The sequence below is a fragment of the Pseudopipra pipra genome, chromosome 15 (assembly GCF_036250125.1).
Source record: "Pseudopipra pipra isolate bDixPip1 chromosome 15, bDixPip1.hap1, whole genome shotgun sequence".
Taxonomy (NCBI): Eukaryota; Metazoa; Chordata; class Aves; order Passeriformes; family Pipridae; genus Pseudopipra; species Pseudopipra pipra.
In genome coordinates, this window is record NC_087563.1 from 3868753 (window position 1) to 3885970 (window position 17218).

A 17218-nucleotide genomic window follows, 5' to 3' on the forward strand; every position below is an offset into this window, starting at 1 on the left:
CCAAATCAATAAATACTGAAGTGGTGCAAGTGACTGAGCCAGGTTTGACCTTCAGGCACTTCTAGGACTAAGTAATGTTTCAAGGGGAGGGTCTGTCCCACTAAACTTAACACCTGAAGAACCACCACGCTGCTGTCAAAGCATACGAATTCCATTTTCTTTGAAGCTCTTCCAGCCTCAAAGTCCTGCCTGGCAGTTATACACATTTCCAGGTCTAAATTTGTTGGCCTGTCTCTAGACATATGCTGTACGATATGATATGGAGCATTTGGGCATGGATTGCCGTGCAGCAGCGCCGTCTGCTTCCGAGCGCTCACGCTGTGGCACTCTCTGCCTCTCCAGCTCTGGAAAACCTACGGATTAATATTGCCATGTACAGGAGGCTGCCTCTGTACCTCAGTATGGGCAAGGGAAGGGGACACCCGAATCCAGAGTTGCTGGAACAGAGCAGGGAGGGGTAGAGTGCAGGACAGGGTGCGTAGTTCTGCCGCCAGAGCCAAGGCAGGTCACCCACCTCTCCCATGCTTTTTCTCATAATGTTGACCATAAACATCCCAACATCAGTGAGGAGGACAGGGACTGCTCCTGCACTCAGGGCATGGGATGTGGCAAGCTCTGCAGGGTGTGTTAAACCCAGCCCTGTGCCTTGCTTTCCAGGGTTGTCCACACCATGAGCCACCCAGGACAGTGGGCTACGTTTCCTGCTTCCCTCTCCAGCCTTGTTCAGGATCTTTGGACACAAGAATCATTCAGAGTTACAGTGGAGCAGATCAGAAGCTGATTCTGCTTCCCATCAGTAGGTCCCAGTGTGTGCTGGTTTAAAGGTAAACCAGCAGGGGAAATGAACTCAACTCAAAAGAGAGATTATAAATCAGAATAACAATTTAATAAAATAATACAATAAGTACGATTATACAGACAAACAATTGGTTTTAACCCACAAAACCCAAATGTATAACCCAGCACCCTGGGGCATGAACAGAGTGGTGTTCTTTGGGCCCCCTGAGTCCAAAGTAAAGGGAGAGGGGAAAACCTGTTGGTGAGAGTGCTGGTGCAGTCTGGTCAAGGGTGGTGATTGCATTTCGGTTGAGGGTGGTGGTTACAGTTTGGTTGAGAGCAGTGATCTGCAGTCTTCCTCTGGATCCCAGGAGTGGTTAAAAAAGTTCCAAGACTTCAAGATTATATATATCCTCCAGTTCAGGCAGGAATGCCCAGCACTTCCCTCAGGGCGGGGAGCTCCACAAAGGGTATGAGGACAAGAGCATCCTCCTATCTCACAGGCCTCTTAACACCCAGTTTACAGCCTGAGGAGTCAGGCTCTGTGGGCAGATGGTGTAAATGATTCATTGATAACAGTTTCTGGGAAATGGCATGGAAGGCTATAGAATACACAGGTTTGGGTTACACCCATACAGTGATGAACTGGTCCCAGATGTTCTAACTAGGACACAGTGTTAACAATCAAGTTTTTATCATGGCAAAGATTGTCCATGGAAAAGCAACCTGCAGACCAGGTTGCACACCCGGACACAGAGGGGTGATGACTGCAGCTCCCAGCACAGCCTGGATGTGAGGGCCTGCTCTGACAACATCCTGCCTTTCCCTTGGCACAGGAACCATCTCTCTGCAGAACTCCCTCCTTGAGGACAGGTTGCAGCAGGGGTCAAGGTCAGATTTCCCTCTTTGGAGTGCACACTGAGGGCCTGACCAGGATGACCACCCCCAGGCACACCCCAAAAGGCTTGAAGGAGCAGACAGAATTTGGGCAGGTGGAATCCTGTCAAAGTAACCTACCATTTGTCTTGGAAAGGATATCTGAGGTTCCCACTAGACAGCCAGGCACCAAGCATGGCTCTGGTCATGAGCAGGGCTACAGACAAAGCCCTGCAGCTCCCACCAGCCAGCAGACCACCCCATCCCTCATGCCATGCCCAGCCCTGGGAGCTCCCTGGGCTCAGGGGGCAGCAGCATCTGGCTGAGTGAGGAAGGAGTCAATGCAGAAGCTGCTGGCACAGAGATCCCCTCCAGTGTGGAGTCCAGTCTCTAGAGCAGGGAGGTGACAAGGACTGCTTTGGAGGCCAGTTTGGAGATGCTCCTTCCTGTGCCTGGTTCCCTCTTTGGAGAGCTCTCATGGGGAAAAGAGGAAGGGCACACACAGTGCCATGGTCCTGCCTGGGGGTGTTCCCAGCAGCTGCCAGAGAGGCAGAGGTGGCCAAGCCTGACCACCCCTGCATTTCAGGATGAGTGTGGCACCCAGCAAGGTGTCAGCCCCCAGTGACTCCATCCCAGCAACCAGCAACTAGTCTGAGCCAGCTTTGCCTCCCTGGCTGAGCGTGGTGTTCAGTCCAAGGTCTCCACCAGTTTATTACCTGCCCTCTGAGCAATGTATAGGGGGTCTGAGGTTACCTGGCTCCTTGCTGTGCTCTGCTCCTCCTGGTTTGGCCCTGATGGAGCCACAAATGGTGGTGATGGTCTGTGCATCCCTTCTGATGAGTTCTTGCAGCCCAGGGAACTCTACAGTCCTCAGACTGGAAGAAACCAGGGGGTGAGACCAGAGCCAGTCCTGTGACCTCCCAGGAGTGCCAGCACTGAGAGCCCTCACCCCTGTTTTGGGGCTAAAGGGGGTCCCCAGCCATACAGTGTGAAGTATCAGGAGTCTCCATATCAGGACTTGGCTCCAAGACCCATCTACCAGGAAGTTTCAGCTGAGTGATTCCTGGATCAAGTCTCTGTCCCACTGAAACCACTTCCAAGCCCCAACACCACATCTGCTGGCTCACCCCACCAGCCTGCACTCGGGGCCACAAGAAGATGAATTTCCCCCTTGAGCCCACCATGCTGCCAAGCCCCCACCTCCCCTGCACACCACTGCCCCTAAAAAAGCCAAAGCCATGTGCCTTGCTCCCAGCTGCTGGAGAACAGCCAGGAAGCACTTCCAGACTGCGTCACCACATTCACGGCCTCTCTTGGGCTATATATAGTTGCGTGACTGCAGGTTTTTCTGGACGTCGAGTTGCTAAAGAACCAGCACTCCCCACTCAAAGCAGAGCACATCCCAGAGGGGAGCTGAGCTGGAAGGGGGAAGCTGAGCTGGAATCAGGGTGCTGAGCGAGCTGAAGGAACCCTGAGCACCCCCCAGGTGAGGTTTGCCCTGCTGACAGGTACCTGCCCTGTGAGCAACCAGGAATTTTAGCCCTCTCCATCTCCTCAGCAGTGAAGTGCGTGTGTGCAGCCTGGGAGCTTGTGCAGAGCCAATTTTGTTTTGCCATAGCCAGCAGATCTGGAGAGGATGTGAGACTCAGTGCCAAAAACTGCCTTGCAAGGAGGTCACAGCAAACACGGAGGGAGGAACCGCGGCTGTGCTGAGCATCACATCACACCCCAGCCTTCCCAGCTACTGTGGTCCCCAGGTTTTTTAGGAGAGTCTGAGCTCAGAGGCACTGACTCAAGCACTGCAGCCTCCCTGTGGTCCCCCGAGGCCCCAGTGCTCCAGACTGGCCTGCAGCACAGCAGGGATGGCACTGAGTGCATCTCTCTGCATCCCACTGGGTCCCTCTGGCTCAGGCACAGCCAGGCAGCTGCCAGACCTTGTGGTTCTCCTTCTGCTTCATTCTGACACCTGGGAGCATCCTGGGATGGGACACATGCCCAGGAGATGCCATGGATGGGGTGTGGGCTCTATCATACCCCATGTCTTAGTGCAGAAGAGGAGGAGCTCAGAGCAACCTGGTCCAGTGGAAGGTGTTCCTCCCACAGCGGGGGGTTGGAATGAGATGATCTTTAAGGTCCCTTCCAACCCAGGCCATTCTGTGATTCTATGATTCTGTGATATTTGTGCAAAGGTGGAAGAGTCCCTATGACTCTCCTCCTTCCCAGAGGAGTTAGGAGTCCTTTCTGTCCATGCCTCGATGTTTCTATAAGGGCTGTGATTTAATTTGACCCCTGCTATCCTGGACCAGATTTCAGTGATCCAGCAAGGAATTCCAAAGAACACACAATCCTTTTAGGACCCGTTGCTTTTCAGGCCAGTGTCCTGGTGTACCAGCTCCTGCAGCAGCTGTTGGTCCAGCCTCTCTCTCCCTGACCTCCTCCTAGTGCTGCTGCATGTTCACTGCACTGGCATTGCTGTGAAAAAGCCTGACTAAAAGGTAACTCCAAAAATCACAACAGAGGAAGTGAGGGTGGGGAGGCCCTGGCACAGGTTGCCCAGAGAAGCTGTGGCTCCTCCATCCCTGGAAGTGTCCAAGGCCAGGTTGGACGGGGCTTGGAGCAACCTGGGCTAGTGGAAGATGTCCCTGCCCATGGCTGGGTAGTGGAACAAGATAGTCTATAGGTCCCTTCCAACCCAAATTATTCTAGGATTCTATTATATGATTCTGTGAAGCCAGTTCTGGTGATCCATGGCCTTAGCCTGGCCCAGCCACCTACTTCCAGCCTTCAGGAACCCGAATAGCTGCTTGTTGGAGTTCATCTTGTGAGAAGGTGGAGCAGTCCTGCAGTGTTGCCATTCCTCTGAGCCCACCCATGTTGACCTCATCAGAGTGTGGCAGAACACTTCAGGTCAGAGGGGACCCCAGCAGGCCTCTTGTTCAACCTTCTGCTCCAAGCAAGGTCCACTGTAAGATCTCATTGTCCAGTAGGGGCTTGAAAACCTCAGAGGATGGAGATGGCACAGCTTCTCTGGGCAAGCTGCTCATGCTTGGCTGCCTTCATGGAAAAAAGTGTGTCTTTATCATCAGTCTGAACTTCTCTTTACTTACCTAATACCTGTTGTCTCTCTTCCTCTCACCATACACTGCTCTGAAGAGTCTGGCTGTCTTCTCAGTAACCTCCTTGTAGGTACTGCATGGCTGCTGTTGGATCCCCCTTCATCCTCCCCTCCTCAAGGATAAATCTCTCACTGCTGCTATTCTTGCCACCCTGAAAAGGTGAAGAACTACCTTCAGAAAGAAGAGAAAAGAAAAAAAAGAAATGAGAAAAAAAGGATTAAAAGGAAAAAAAAAAGAGAACTACTTCAAACTCTTGTGACCCTCTTCATTCCAATCCCACTAAAAGCCAAGGCAGCTGAGAGGATCCTATCCCATCATACTCTGACTGCTCTAAGAATCAGGAATGATAAATCAGCTGACTTACCTCAGTCCGAGGTGTTCCCATCCCTCTGCTGACACCGGATAACACAGGACCGTGAATATTCCCATCCTGGAACACCTCTGAAGGAAAAAAAGCCACTGTCTGCCAGAGTTCAACTTTCTCTAGGGAAGCTGAGATATTTAGTAGGTAAAACAAGGGGAAAGGAGGCTTGAGAGGTCTCAGGTAAATCCCTTAATCCCAGCATGCCTTCATTTTCCATTCTGCTCCTGAGGAACCAGTGGCTGAATGCACAAAACACCTGCACAGAAAGGCAAGTGCTGCCTGATCAACCTCTTCCCCTGGGTGAATCATCTGTTCTGTGCTGATTTCACAGTCCCTCACAACATGAGACAAACCCAAAAACCAGTGCTCACATAGTCAAGGTGAGCTCTCCAAAAGGTGAGTTATGGTTTTTTCCTGGTTGAAGACAGGATTAAGAGGGGCTGGAGATACAGGATTTAGCTCCATCCATCAGGAGCAGATCTGGGTATCACCATCATCAACAACCATCAGCCATCTTCCCTCTGCCTACAACAGTGTCCCTACAGTGTTTCAACCAGCACTGGCTGAGGCCAGCCCTGGTCACAGAGGCAGCAGTTCTAGATGTGGCAGCTGTGGGCAGGCAGGTTGGAGACCACGAGTGACTGGGGACATAGAAGGTGTGATGGAAACGTGGTTGAGAGAAGTGTGGAGAGCAGGCAGTGTGAGGGGGGACAGGGGATAACCAGATCTGACCAAGCAAGAGCTGACCATGAGCTTTGGATCTGCTGGAGAGAACCAGCTTCCATGACTGAAGGCCATTTGTGAGCCAGCATAAAGGTGAGAGCAATCCAGGAAGCCTTTGGAAGCCACCAGCAAGACTTAAAGAGGGTCAGGAGGTTGTAGGTCTCATCTCAAGCTACTCATTAGCCACAAGGACTCTGGCCTTTCAACCAGACTAATTACTGATTGCTCAAAGGATGACACTTCCCACAGCTGCCAAACTTGCTGACGCTGGGCCCTGGGTGTCTTCTATTCTGGGAAGGGGGAGTGGAGTCTCCTAGTGTGAACTTGTGGAGCTGGGCAAAGCCACACTGGAGCAGAGATAAAGTCAAGGACAGCTGCAGCTGCTTGGCAATCATTCAAAATGAGCCACGAGTCAGTGACTTGGCTATTCTGGGACGCGCTGAGGAGCCAGTGCTGGGGAGGGTGGACTCACAGCCTGCTCACACGTACATGGACTGCAGCAAGCCCGGACCTGAGCAACGCCCAGCACACAGCACGTTTGTCAGAGACCTGGTCAGGGACTGCAAAGCCCTGTCCTGGTCACCAGGGAGGAGCCATGGCTGCGGATCTGCCTTGGGATTGATCTACCAGACCTCACAGGGATACAGAAGGGCAGAGCCACAGAGGGTCCCCGAAAGGCACAGAGAGAAACAGCTGCTCCGAGGACTTTTCAGCCCTCCAAGTTGCTTGAAATTGGGTCAAAGCCTTCGCCTGAGGCTGGTGTATCCAAGCCCAACTGCTGCTGAAGATTGTAGTGAGCCCAGCGGAGGTTTCCCAAGTCAGAATTTGTTGGGGTTGGGGTGGATGAAGCCTGTGATATTCCCTGAATTTGAAACCAGTGACCAGAGAAATCCTCTCAAATCTTGGTCTGAAGCTGGAGCCTGAGTTGTTTATGTGCTGCATTTCCCAGCTTTTGGGTGGGAGCACTGGGGTGGGATGCTCTGATGTGCCCCAGCAAAGGTCTGTTCCCTGCCTCCAGTATTCCCAGCATGGCTGGGACTGACCTGACCCCACCACACACCCCAGTACAGGTCACCTCCAGAGCTGCAAGACTCAGAGAGACAATTAAGCTCGTTGGGAGCTCACCCAAAGGACACCAGGCCTTTTGAGGTCACTCACTGCATATGCTGGAAAGCAGATATGATCTCATTAGGCAAATATTTATGATCAATATTGTCCACTCCCTGGCAATGAACAGCATCACTTGGAGCAAGAAGCTCTCCAGGGATGGATGTGGGTTGACACAAGAGCCTGGGTTGACTCTGAACCTCTGCTCACCTGGCTTGAAAACACCTACAATTATCCTAAATACTTTTTTCACGATTCACCAGGAGATTAATTAACTGCTTGGAAACCCCAGACATTAATTATTGATTATGCAAAAGATTTTGTTCATCACAGTTGCTGAGCTTGTCAGAGTGCTGTGGGACAGAATGGCCGAGGACATCAGGATGGAAGGGGAGTCTGGATAAGCCCTGGAGAGTGGATTTGCCACTTGCTTCCCACAGTGGGGCCTCTCTGCAAGGTAGAACAGCTCAAAAACAGGGGCTGAGCGTGGCAGCCCAACTCAAACACAGCCTGCCCCGAGGGGCAGGGAACTGAGGCAGAGGACGGCGTGACCCGTCCAGGGAGCAGATCCAGGACTCCCTGCACCCTGGGGCTGATGGATGGGGCTGCCTCCGGGGCGTGCGGAGGGGAGATAACCCAGCATCGCCTCCCCCTCGCCGGCTCCACCGCGGCACCCAAGGCGCTCCGGGAGGAGAGGGGTCCCAGCGGCCCCTCCTCGCCCCGGCTCCCCGGGCAGGGCGAGCCGGCAGCCGCGGGTGGCAGTGATAAACCTCCTGCAACGCCCGGCAATTAATCTTGTGCAGCGGTGAGTCAGAGTCACCCGGAGCTTCCTCCCCTCACCCAGAACCAGCCACGGCCGTCTCCAGAAGCTCTCGGCTCCGGGGAACCTGCAGATGCCACTGGGCTCAGGGAGAGGGATTTTTTTTTGTGCTGTGCCATCACTGAGAGGTACCAGATCCCCCTCTGGATCTCCCAGCCGCGCCTGAGGGAGATGAGACCCACTGATATCCACATGCGCTGGTGTATCTCCGCAGAGGAGTGGGGTGCTTTAGCCTCAGCCATCGGGAAAGCGAGAGGGAAATGCCATCCTCATGATAAAGCTTCAAATAAAGAGGTGTCAAAAGCCAGAGGGGGTGGAGGCGGCAGGAAGGACCTAAATAAAGCCCCCGAGAAGGAGTCGGCATGTTTAATTCCCACCAGGAAAATGCCCCCGCACATTTCCCTCCGCCCCGTTCTCCCCCCCCCAGATCCGCGGTGCTCCCCAAAGTTTGCCAAGCTTTCCCGGGGAAAAAGCCTCTTCCCGCCTTGCCCTAGGCATGAATGCAGTTTGCAGTTTTAACAGCAGATGTCTCTCCTATTATGATTTATAAAAATGCTTAAAATAAATAATGCAAACATATTTACAGGAATGAATTCCCGCTCCCGAGCCGCGTTTGTCACTCGGAGGCTCCCGAGCAGGAGCGACTCGCCGCCTGAGTGCCTCCCGCACAGCCTCCCCGCCGCCCCCTCCCGCCGGCGCTGCGGCGGCTGCCAGGAGCCCAGGGCAGGGTGGCCAAATCCCAAATCCACCCCCCCCGACTCACAGACACCCTCCCCCGAACGCCGGGTCCGGGCCCACACCGGCGCTTCCCTACAAATACGTTGTATAATCAACGTGTTAAATATTTAAAATGGTCGTGCAGGAGAGCTGGCCCGGCGGTGCCTGATTTCACACATCCTGACAATTTCACGGACCTCTGGGCTTACGTTTCTTGGCAAATAATGAAAGGCGGTGGGAGCCCCCTTCCTCGAAGGGCGCGCTGGGGAGGTTTTGCCCTGGCCGCAACTCCTTCAAACGCGATGCGACTTGTGCAGCGCCTCTCCCACCTCCGCGCCCAGCCATGTCCAATGCTTTTAAGCGTGACCTTCGCGCGGGGCGGATGCAGCCGTCACGCCGCCGAGGTGACTCAAAGGCAGAGCGGGGGGCCGGGGAAGGGGGGGCACGGCCGGGGGGGCAGCTGCCGCTTCCAGCGGAGCAACTTTTCCATGGCCGTTTTCCCGCAGCCCCGCTCTTTTCCGGCGTGGCGCACACAAAGAGCCGGGCGTACCTGCGGTGATGCGAGTGGCCCAATTACCGCTCCCGCACCCAGCCTGGCCGTTTCCATAGCTTCGCAGCACAGCGCCTTCCCTCTCCCGAGGCCACCGGAGCAGGACCCGGCGTCTTATCAGCGATCATCCTGCCACGCAGCGCTCCTCCGGGCCCTACCTGCCGACGGCCAGTCTCGCTGGCAACGCAGGATAATATCTTTTTCCCACCAGAGCCGTGCAACGATTTCTTCCCGCTGTAATTTTGTCTGGCTTCCAAAGCCGCTTGCATAACCGGGGCCGAGGGAGCAGAGCACAAAGCAGGGCAGCTGTGGGAGCTCCCCGGAGCAGGGGATGGGGTGAGAGGCTGTCCCAGCCACGAGGGGCTCTGGTGCTCCGGTCCTGCCTAAGGAAGGGCAAGAGGAGACGTATAAAAGGGTTATTGGGTCTCCCTGGCCAAACCTCACCTGCTACCTGTGAAGCTGAGCAGGGAGTACAAGGAGATGGAGGGCAGGATTTCCCCCCCCCATGGGCCAGATCCTGCCTGGATGAGAGCTCCATGGGAGCCCAGAACCACACCCTCTCAAAATTGGCACAGATTTTGGGCTAAAAAGCCTGCTTCAGAAGGAGAAAGGGTGTTTGTGGCCTCCTGAAGGGGTGACATGCTCAGTGTTCTGTTTTCTCTGAGGTTGCCTTGGCAAGGAGCAGGAGCACTGGGCATGCAAAGGCATGGGGTGTCTCTGCTGGGACCTGTGTCATGGTGGAGAGGCCCATTCCAGCTGGGACAAGCAGGAAAATCATGAACTGAATACCCTGACATTTTCCCAGTTAGGGTCCTGCATCCTTCCCCACCTCGACCAGAGCCACAGCCAGTGCTGCACATCCCACCCACCCTGCCTCCACTTCTCAGCTCCAGAGCTGGATCCATGGGCAAAGCCAGCAGGGACAATTACCTGGCACAAGCAGGTTGAGCCCATATCCTGGCCAGAGGACCATGGCTGCACTGCCAGCCATCCCCCCAGCACAGCCCAGCAGGGTGGTAGCAGCACACACAGTAAAGGTTGCTCAGCGCTCAGCAGCCTCTGGGTGATGATGTAGGAAGGACAGACCCTGTCATGGATCCATCCACAACTTCCCAGCCAGGCTGGAATTGTTCACACTAATAGTTTATCCACCAAAATCTCTATTTTCAGAGAGACTCTAATTATTTCTCTCTGGTGACCAGCAGTAGGACCCAAGGGAACAGCATGAAACTGTGTCGAGGGAGGTTTAGTTTAGATGTGAGGAAAAGGTTCTTCCCTCAGAGGGTAGTCAGGCACTGAACAGGCTCCCCAGGGAAGTGGTTGTGGTCCCAAGCCTGGCAGATCTCAAAATGTGATTAGACAACACTCTTAGGCACAGGGTGAGATTGTTGGGGTGTCCTGTGCAGGGCCAGGAGTTGGACTCGATGATCCTTGTGGGTCCCTTCCAACTCAGGATACTCTGTGATTCCATGATTCTCTGATTTGCAAATTTGGGCTCTGTCTGAAAGGACAAGGAACATCTGTTATCTTGGGATAAGCAAAGTGTTTATTTTTTACTTCTGTGGTATTAGAGGAACTTTGCAACTTTTCACTTGCCGTCTAGAAAAGTCATTTATATCAACAGCGGGTAAAACCAAGGGCCTCCTGCTGTTTAAGCAACACTTTTTTTTTTTGTTTCAGAAAGAATACCTAGAACAGTTCATTTTGGGTCGACCCAAAGTGATTTCTTTCCCCTGGGTTTTTGATTTAACAGCCCAAACAATACAACCCCACTCATTCTCCCAGTTCAAGGGTACTTTTTGCCACAGATCAGCTGCCTGCTTGAAATTTTCCATGCTTTGTGGCTGAGTCAGACTACATTTTTCTCTCCTTAACTTAAGCAAAAACTCATTTCTGAGAAGACAGTTTTGCCCACCAAGCAGGACCACGAAGCTTTCCCACTGCCTTGCCTGGAATCAAGAATGAGGTGGCTGTGCTGGGCCCTGCTCCGTTTCCCAAGGAGCTGCACACACTCGGGGCAATTACCAGCCTCTGGAAATGGTTGTTTGCAGAGTAGTTTGCACACTGGCAGTGCCACAGAATATGCTCAACTTTTGGAAAACCGGGATCTCCCAAGGAGCAGAGGGCAGCCCAGCAGGTGATGCCCAGGGAAGGGACTCAGGCAGGGTCCGTAGGGGTGAGATGCTCCCAGTCCTGGTGCTGTGGCTCAAGGGCTTTGCAAGATGGAGGTGGGATGTTTGTATTTTCTGTTCTTTCTTACTTTTTTTGCCCTAATCTCCCTCTGCCACGTTTGAAAGCTGCACCTGCAGGCCAGTTCAAACTCTGGTGTGAACTCACCTGCTTCACACCTCGCCACCGGAGCATCCTCCTGGATCCCGCCGGGGGCAGATGGAGGTGATGATGGCCCGTCATACATGGAGACTGCAGGTAGAACAGCTTCCTCCAGGACCTTCCACCATCAGAAGGGATTCACTTCCCACCAGAGCTCCAGAGGCAGGTGGAGAGGGAGGCAGGGGCTACCTGGCGAAGCAAGCAATGGCTCACCAAGACCAAACACGTCCATAGCACCCTGAAGGAGGAAGAGGACAAGGCTGACAAACTCAGGAGTGCTCATGTCCCAGTACAACCACGTTTTCTAAGCTGTATTCCCAAATTGTCCCATGTGCCCATCCCAGGAGCACCTGGGTGCAGGCAGGGTTTGCTGGCTCTGCCAGATGTGCCAGGCCTGTGCCTGCCCTCCAGGAGGGCTGCAGAGGGCAAGCCCCAGGGCAGGTCTGCAGCCTCCTGGGCTGACACCCATCTGTGCTGGGCAGCAAAGGCACATCTACCCCTGCCTGCACCCACAGCAGCTGCCTCACCAAGATGGGACAGGCTGTGACCTGATTGTGGGAGGAACAAAAAGGCTCCCGGGCAGCAAATTCACCAGCCCAGGTTGTGCTGGGTGTCAGCTCAGCTCTGCTCGGCCCAGACATGACTCAGGACACCCAGCACTCTCCTTGGGGACAGCTGGAACAGCAGAGACATGGCAACTTAGGTCCATTTCCCTCTTTTCCCTACCCTCCTGGAGCTCTGCCACAGCCAAGAAGGGAAGAGATGCCCCAAAAATGTGACTAGAATACAAATGTGATGTTCAGACTGTGGCAGTGGCTGTAACCCAGTTTGAACTCTCCAGCCACAGAGGTCCATCCCGCGCTGCAGGCAGCAGGGATGAGACCAGCCTGGCTGACAAACCCTCCCTGCAGCCCCAGCTCTCCACCACCAGCCCACTGGGAAGCTTCTGCCAGTTGCTGCCTGTACCCTTTTGCTTGCCCACAGAGCTTTCCTGCCTGTGCCACAGCCCGCAGCCCTTGGCATCCCCATGGCACGGCAGAGGTTGCTGGCAGTGCCTGTCTGAGCAGATGCTGAAAGAGAGGGAGTAGCCCACATGTGGTCATGCCTGGGAGAGATCCAGGCCACTGGGTTTGGTCACGTTGGAGAGCAGAGTCAGGGATGTGGATGTGAGAAATCCAACGGCTCTGAGGACAGGGTGGCTGCATCTCCAGGCAGTGAGAGGGTGCCAGGGCTGGACACCCCTGCCCCTAAGGGGGCTGTGTCTCAGGAGGTCCCCACCTGCCTCCAGCACTTTGGCTCTGAAAAGGGCCAGAAACCCCAGGAAAGGCTTCTGTGTATCCTATGGAGCAGGACCACCTGGCCCTCTTCACCCTTGGCCCCCTTTCCATAGAAATTACCACTCAGCTCCAGCACCACAGAGCTCAGCTGGAGAGTTTCCTCTGGTTTTCCAAACTGAGCAGCAATTTGGGATGAGGCAGAAGAGCTGCACTGGACTGTTGGCATCCACGAGGCAGACTGAGGTCCCTGGGATGCAGCATCCATGTGCAAGCACCCACATGTGAGCCAGACCTTTCTCACAGGAGTTGTACCTATTCCAGTCATAGTTTTGGGGGCATCTTGTCCTGCTTCAGACGTGGGACTTGTCCATGGCTAGAAGGGTGCTCCAAGGTGCTGTGGGCAGCAGAGGCTTTGCCCAGGTCTATAAGGTGCCTATTCCTGGGCTGGGAGAGGGGCCTGAGCAGGGCTTTGCTCTCCACCCTGGGCAACCCATTGAGAGGGAAAGGGGAAGAGGAGCAAATTGGTTGTAAAGAGAGGCTGCTGCAGATCTGCTCAACCAGGGCTGTGGCAGCACTGGGGTGTGTGTTAAGAACTGGTTTCCCCAAGTTTAGGAGGCTGAGAGATGCGTGGAATAAATTACTTGTGACACCGACTCCTACACTTCCAGACTCACGCAGGATTTAGCCACCAGACTCCCAGTTAAGTCAGCACCAGTTATTAAGGTCAGGAGAAGTCGGGTGGCTAAATCCTATCTGGGGCTGCGGCACAGGGCTGTGCCAGTCTGAGGAGGCATCCTGGTGTTCCGGGGGGATGTGCCCCCCAGCACCACTCCCCAGCACCCAGAGCAGCCTGGGAGGGCTCCCATTGCAGGCTGGCAGTCAAATAAACAAATTGTCCATTATTGCATCCAGTTCCTTCATGGGGATATTTGGGAGAGGAGAGAGAAGGGAGGAGAGAGGAGAGAGAGGAGAAAGGAAAGAGGAGAGAGAAGAGAGAAGAGGAAAGGCAGACCTTGCCCTGATCTGGGAACAGCCTGGTTTGTTTTGCTGCTGGTTTCTGAGTGGTTTCACTTATTCCTTTCCTCCTCCACTACCTGAGGTTTCAAATGCTCCAGGGAGATGTCTCCATTAACCACAGTTTTCTTTGGCAGTTATATTTCATTATAGTCTCTCTTCCCACTAATCTTTCCCAGCTTTTGTTGTTGTTGTTTTTATTGTGATGATTTTTCACAAACCCCTTTGTTTCCAGCTGTACTTAACCTGGCCATGTCCCTTTAAATACCACAGCCTGGGCAGAATAGGGGATCAGTCCTTTGACAGGAGCTAAAGTCCTGTTTGATCTGGATTAGATGCTGATTTTGCTTACCAGACTAAAGACCGAGGGGGACCACGCAGTGCCTGTGTTTGCACAAACCTGCCTGGTCGCATTCCTCTTCCTCCCCGTGTCCAGCCGAAGGGGTGAGCGCGGGGCTGTGCACACAGCTTGAAATCCAAGCGGATAAACGGTCACTTTGTCTGGAGACGTAAGAAAATGGAGGTGGGAGGACGGAGGCGGCAGCTCTGTGCTGTGCTGGAGAGGTGGCTCGGGGTGCAGAGCCTCCCCAGGGTGAGAGCAGGTCAGCACCCATCTCTGGGATGCCCCTGGGCATCCTACAGCCCTCGGCACTGCTCACCCTGGAGGGCCAAACTCTGTCTTGCTGCCCATCTTTGCCACTTGAGGCTTAAATGTGGGTGCCTAATGGCCCATCTCATGGTGGAACTGGCGGGATGTGGGGTCACCAAGAGACCTCAGCTGCTTCCCCCACCCAACAGATTGTGTTTTCTCCAAGGAGTCCCATTCCTGCTCTGTCCTTTCCCACTCTCATCTCCCACCTCTTCTCCTGCCCTTTTGTCTCATTCTTCCACCCTAAGGACAAGTGTTCTCCCTTTCCCCCTGCACTCCCCATCCCCTCATGTCTAGCCCTGCCCTGACCCCTTCCCCCAGCTCCACGTCCCCCAAGCCCCCAGAGGCACCACTGCCCCTGCAGCATCATCCCCTGCCACGCTCCTGCTTCTTCTGGAAGGGACCACAGCCAAGCCCTGCTCCAGGAGAGGTGACAGGGGCACCAGGCAGCTCAGGCGCTCCCCGGGCTGGAGCCGGGGGGGCCGGGAGCCCCCGTCACACGCACGTACTTGCAGCAAAGCCAATTCCTACCTCCCCCTGCGGCTGTCTCGGTGGAGAAATGTCAGGACTCACGGCAGGGCAGCGAACCGTGCTGCCGGTGGGAGCCCTCCCGGCCCACACAGCGGCAGGAGCTGGAGCTCAGGGCAAGGCCAGTGCCTGCGCCCCGTCCCTCGCTGCAGGGAGTGGGGAGCACAGAGGCCAGATCTGTGTTTCACCCTGCCTGCCCCAGTTAAAAGCACCGGGAAAAACCTGGAGCAAAGCCCCTGTGTGGCGGCAAGAAGGGTGTCTCTTGCTCAGGGAGGCAGAGTCTTGCTGGAGGAGCATCTCCCACGGGGCTGGTGCCCTGGTTGCCTGGCAGTGGGAGATGTGTGCCTGTCATGGCAAGGCAGAGGGTTGCTCCCACATGAGTGGGAGCTTCCAGAGGGTGACAGGGCGCAGCTGAGAGGTGCTGAGCTGTGCTGAGCACTCCTGCTCACTGTCCAGCACGGTCCAGCTCTGCCGGAGGGAGGTGCAGGACCCGTGAGGCCTTCACAGGCATCAGTCTCCTGCCTGGTCCACTCCCAGAGCTAGAAAACTAATTCTGCTGGAGGTGGGGAGGGTCATGGCCGTGCCACTGCTGGAGGTATCACTGCCCACAGCAGATGGAGCTTTAAAAAGCACAGGGCCAGCACGTCAGGTAAAATGCAGAAATTAATGACTGTAAAGGTCAAGCAGGATGTGCTGATGGAGGCGTCGGCCCTCGGCTCCTGGGGGTGGGCTTGGTGGCTCTCACTGCTGCTGTCCCAGCCTGCAAGGACAGAAGGCAGGTGGGCACCTGTCCCCACCCAAACCCCCCAAGACACCTCAGTAGCAAGGGCAGGTGAGGAGATGCAGAAACCCAGGATCACCCAGGGCTCTGCCAGGGCAAAATGATGCTGTAATGTGGCACGTGCAGGGATGAGAGGGGAAGATTGTCCTGCTGTGTCTTTTTGTCCACAAGGAACCTTCATGGCAGGAGGTGGCCTTGTGGAACACTCTGGTCATGATTTCCCTTCAATTAAGAGAAAGACAACAGGCAAAGCCAGAAAGCATGTGGGACCAGATGGACCATCGAGGAACTTAATGATTTGGGAGATCTCATCCATGCTTGCCCTGTTCCTGCAGCCTTCCTGGGTTTAGTATAACCTGCTCTAAGCACTTGTTGGCTCATGGGTTTGCCTACAACACAGAGAAACAGCTCCCAGCTCCTTCACCCCTGGTAGGCCTGCCCCAGGCTCCCTTGGGCTCAGGGAGAGAGGCTGTGTGATGGGGCAGGCGTAAGGTAGAGTGTTTAGCCAGCCCAGCTGCAGGATAATCCAGCCTAAGGTTCTCAGAGGCAAGGCAGGAGAGGGCAGGGCATCCTTCCTGCGCCATGGGCATCTCATCCTCCAGCCCTGGCTCAGAGCTACAAGGGGGACTGCAGGACTGGCTGAGGGGACAAGGATAGGGCATCCTGGTCCTGTGTTCCCACTACCCATAATACCATCTGGGTGCTCCACGAGCCCCACATCCGCTTGCAGCACTTTGTGGGGGGGAGACACCACTCCCCTGACTGATGCTTCTCCAGGGCTGTCGGCTCCAAAGCCCGGCTGAGGGCGAGGCAGGCTGCAGGCTGCAAACCCCCCGCTCAGCCTGGTGGTACCTGTCAGCTCTGCTAAGCCCCTGCTCAGCCGCTGCCGTCCACCCACCGTCAGCCGAGGGCTGAAGGCTCGCGCCGCGCCAGCCACTGCCTCCCCGCCCGGTAACGCCGCGTCTTGCACCGAGTAGCCTCCTTCTGCTGTCAGAGGCCGACCTATTTCTCACAAATCCTGACTGCTCTGGCCTTAAAACATCTTGACGCAGTGCTGAACCCGGCCTTGGCACAGCAGCCAGTCCCTGATTAGGCGGGAGCTGCCGTGGCTTGGCGTGGGCTGTGCAGCGCCGGGCGCTGGCTGGGAGAGCAGCACGGACCGGGGAGCACCTGTGTGATCACCAGGAACAATCAGGCATTGATCGTGGTTGAAAAGAGGGATACTGTGGCTCAACCAGGCCAAACGGCCCTTGCTGCTCACGGCCATGGGGTGCTGGACATAGGGGTTCTCTGCTGGGGCTGAAGGAGCTGGGAGTGGAAGGGGTGTCCTCCTTCGTGCAAGCACAGCCAGCACATCCCAAGCAGTCATTCCCTCTGCGGGCTGCAGGAGTGGGAGTTGACTCCAGACCAAGACAGCTTCTCCACAGACACAGCACAGGCAGGATTCCAGCTCTGGTGCACTCTGGTCCCCTAGGCAGGAGGACCTTGGGCAGTTTCTGTGCAGAAACCACCCCGTGACAGTTGCAGTGACATCCCCAGCCTCCTGTAGCACCACAGCAGGGCAGCCAGCCAAGGCACTTGGCCAGCT

General features: G+C 55.2%; 1 long non-coding RNA gene across 5 annotated transcripts; it reads right to left on the minus strand.

Moving 5' to 3' along the window:
- Positions 1-864: 864 nt before the first annotated feature.
- LOC135422417 (uncharacterized) lies at positions 865-9561 on the minus strand. 5 transcript variants are annotated; one of them, XR_010434477.1, is made up of 3 exons: positions 9209-9561; positions 5134-5210; positions 865-4940 (listed from the first exon to the last, which is right to left on the minus strand). It is a non-coding gene; the product is annotated as an uncharacterized LOC135422417 (long non-coding RNA). The 5 variants fall into 5 exon arrangements; XR_010434475.1 differs by lacking the exon at positions 9209-9561 and adding an exon at positions 9051-9202; XR_010434476.1 differs by lacking the exon at positions 9209-9561 and adding an exon at positions 8698-8975 and having other exon boundaries at positions 5134-5252.
- Between the last annotated feature and the right edge of the window lie 7657 nt (positions 9562-17218).